General features: G+C 43.5%; 1 non-coding gene across 1 annotated transcript; it reads left to right on the top strand.

Moving 5' to 3' along the window:
• The first annotated feature begins 2,479 nt into the window (after nucleotides 1–2,479).
• LOC129693224 (small nucleolar RNA SNORA17) lies at nucleotides 2,480–2,617 on the top strand. The gene has a single exon (XR_008722847.1). It is a non-coding gene; the product is annotated as a small nucleolar RNA SNORA17 (small nucleolar RNA).
• Nucleotides 2,618–3,443: the final 826 nt, after the last annotated feature.

The raw sequence follows: 3,443 nt of genomic DNA, 5'->3' as shown, positions 1-3,443 counted from the left end.
GGCATTCAGAGAAAATTAAGGAGGGTCAAGGTATTGTTGCCTGATGACATTCTTGAAAGAAACTTAATACAAAAAAATATTTTAGACAAGGCGAAAGAGTGATGAAAACTCTCTTGGAATGGTGATCAATATTCTGAAAATGAGAGGGGGATTTAGTAGCTCGGTCCAGTTAAGGTAAAAGACATTCAAGAGCTCAAGTGGAGGAACTTTATATTGACTAGAAGCTCCGTGGTGAAGAAATTAAGAGAGGTGATCTGGGCTTCAGCATACCAAAGTTCCTAAAGCCATGAGCTCATTCCAGTCTGAAACAAGGACATCATCTTCCCTGAACTTCAGGAAAATTAAGTACAGTGCACATGGCACATGGCAAGTCATAGACGTGCCATGGATTTAGTGAGGACTTACTAAATTAATTAATTAATTGGTAAATGGTAACTTGGTAAATATTACCTCCATGGAATTTGGGTGTATCATGTATTTTAGAGGATGTCCTATAGCCCATATTTTTTTTTTCATTTCATATTTTTAAGGTACTAATTTACATAGATTAATGGATTTTACTCAAAGAATAAAGACTGTGGCAGAAAATCTTGACAATGATGAGTCAAACACTTTCTGGTAAAGCTGAAAATCAGCAGTGATTTTCACACATCAAAAACTGTTATTGAGGGTATGGGAACACAGCATAGACCAGGTGAGTGCAGTGCCTAGTGAGGTAAGAAAAGGACATTAGATATCCCTATATCTTGAGGTAGAAGCACTTGTGAGCTCTCTGATATAAGTGCTAGGAGCTAAATTCGGGTCTTCTGAGAGAGGAGCAAAGGCCCTTAACTGCTGAGATATCTCTCCAGCTTCTCTAAACCTAGAATAATATCAAAAGCTTGGAGTAACTGTATTTAGAATTATGAAGGACTCCAATAAAGTATTACTGTATCCTGAAGAAAAGATAATAGCTCAACCCAATTACTGCAATGACTTGACAAGAGTCAGCTGAAGATGACCAGTAAATCCTTGAAAAGAGCAACCACCTAAGAATGGTATATACTCACTCATATAGACATATAATTTAGGATAAACCTACTAAAATCTGTACATCTAAAGAAAGTAATCAAGAGGGAGGTCCCCAACTAAAATGCTCAATCCTCATCCTGAAAGGCAAAGAGGATGGACATCAGAAGAAGAAAACAGGAAATAAGTTAGGAACCTGCCACAGAGGGCCTCTGAAAGGCTCTGCCCTGCAGACTATCAGAGCGGATGTGGAGACTTATGGCCAACTGTTGGGAAGAGTGCATGGAATCTTATGAAAGAAGTGGGAAATAGTAAGATCTGGAGAGGACAGGAACTCCACAAGGAGAGGAACAGAACCAGAAAATTTAAACACAGGGGTCTTTCCAGAGACTCATATTCTAACCAAGTACCATGCATGGAGATAACCTAGAACCCCTGCACAGATGTATCCCATGGCAGTTCAGTGTCCAAGTGGGTTCCATAGTAATGGGAAGAGGGACTGCCTCTGACATAATCTGATTGGCCTGCTCTTTAATCACTTCCCCCTGAAGGGGGAGCAGCCTTACCAGGCCACAGAGGAAGACAATTCAGCCACTCCTGATGAGATCTTAAAGACTAAGATCAGAAGGAAGGAGAGGGGGACCTCACCTATCAGTGGACTTGGGGAAGGGCATGTGTGAAGAAAGGGGAGGGAAGGTGTGAAGAAAGGGGAGGAGAGAGGAGTTTATGGGGGGGATACAAAGTGAATAAAGTGTAATTAATAAAAGTTTAAAAAATGTCAACAAAAAAAGAACTAAGATTCAAATCAATATGCACAAAATGAAAATATACAGGTAAATATTTGCTCACAAAAAAAAAAAAAAAAAAAAAAAAAGAATGGCTGCCTGAGCTTTGGAAGTACAAGAGCAGGATACAATGAGTCCCAGGGAGAGTTAACGAGAGAGCTAAACTATCAAAGGAAAGAGAACTAACTGTAGCAACTGTTAATGACAGCTCAACAGGACACAGCAGAAGAGAAAGAAGTAAGCAGGGAAAGTACGGAGAATTCGGCAAAACTTAAAATTCACATACAAAACATCTTTGGATTACAATTCATAGAATTCGATGTTTGGGCTTTCTTTTTTAATTTTGTGGTAGCAGATGCCAAATTTCAGGATGCTGCCGAAAACATAAATGGTGAATAACGTGCCTTTAATCTAAAGAAGAATTTAAAAACAAAATATTTGTACTCAATTAAAAGAAAAGAACATGAGCTGGAAACAGCTACTAGAAAAGGTCGTATCTCTACACAAGGCAATGTTTTCTATACCTGAGATTATGAGATTCAGAGGAAGGAGTGGGAGATAGCAGCATATGTGCTCACTAAAGTCCTCAATTATAGGAATTGGGGAGGAATTAGCAAAATAGTTATGGGACGGCTAACTAGAGTAGGGGATGCACAAACTTAAAAAACAAACAAACAAAAAACAACCTTGCCCCTAGAGCCATTGCAGGTGTGACTGCTGTGTCATTTGTGTGTCAGTAGGTGGCAGAGAGGAGAGAGACTATGTCTATGTTTCCCCGCAGTGTTCTGACCTGTCGATGTCTGAATGATTAGTAGCCTAGCATTTCCTGAAAAGTAAACCTGAGATGAGCAGCAGTCTGATGACAGGGGGCCCAGACAGGGAGCCAACCTGAGAGGACCACCATTCCAGTGTCACACAGGCCTGGATGGGCTCCCGGGATGGGTATCTAAACAGAGACTAGCAGAACCCCACTTGGGACAATGCCCTCCCCCCAGAGGAAGAGGGAAATGAATCCAAGACAGACAAGTCTCACATGGGACCACTCAAGTGGGCCCAGACAAGAAGCAGCCCTGAAACAACCACCAGTCTGTTGCCATACAGGCCTTCACGTGGTCAGATCATGCCCAAGATCACACCTGACTGGTGCCATAATACACAAGTGGGCATAGTACTCCTGAGACCACTCCTGAGATGATCCCAGACACTTTGAGACCCTGGGCATCACTAATAGGAGCAAGCAAGTGGTGGAGAAATGGTAGAGAAAGAGAAACAAAAGGATGTAGTCACAATGAAGAGAGGCAGAACTGGGTAGTGAGGAACAGCCTGATGTGAGTAGCCTGTGATGCCACCAGGGACCATGGTGGAGTCCTGGCCTGTCCTACCACCGCTGGCCACGTATGGGTCAATGGCCCTACAACAGCAGGAGTCCGGTCCCTGGTCTGGGCTGCCACCCAGGGACATGCTGATATCTGAGGGCTGTGCAGAACTGGCCCCACCACTTGCCTGGGCATCGTGAAAGAGCTGGCCCTGGGGGTGTGGGAGAAGGAGAGTTGACCCGCCCCTAGCCGGCTGCAGAGAAGCCCCACACATTGCAGGAGTTGCTGGTGAGCCAGCCCAAGGATAGGCGTGTGGAAGGGCTGGCCTTGCCAC

This window comes from Psammomys obesus, unplaced genomic scaffold (assembly GCF_907164565.1).
Source record: "Psammomys obesus unplaced genomic scaffold, mPsaObe1.curated_primary_1811, whole genome shotgun sequence".
In the NCBI taxonomy this organism is placed as follows: domain Eukaryota; kingdom Metazoa; phylum Chordata; class Mammalia; order Rodentia; family Muridae; genus Psammomys; species Psammomys obesus.
This window is presented reverse-complemented; position numbering and strand designations above follow the sequence as displayed.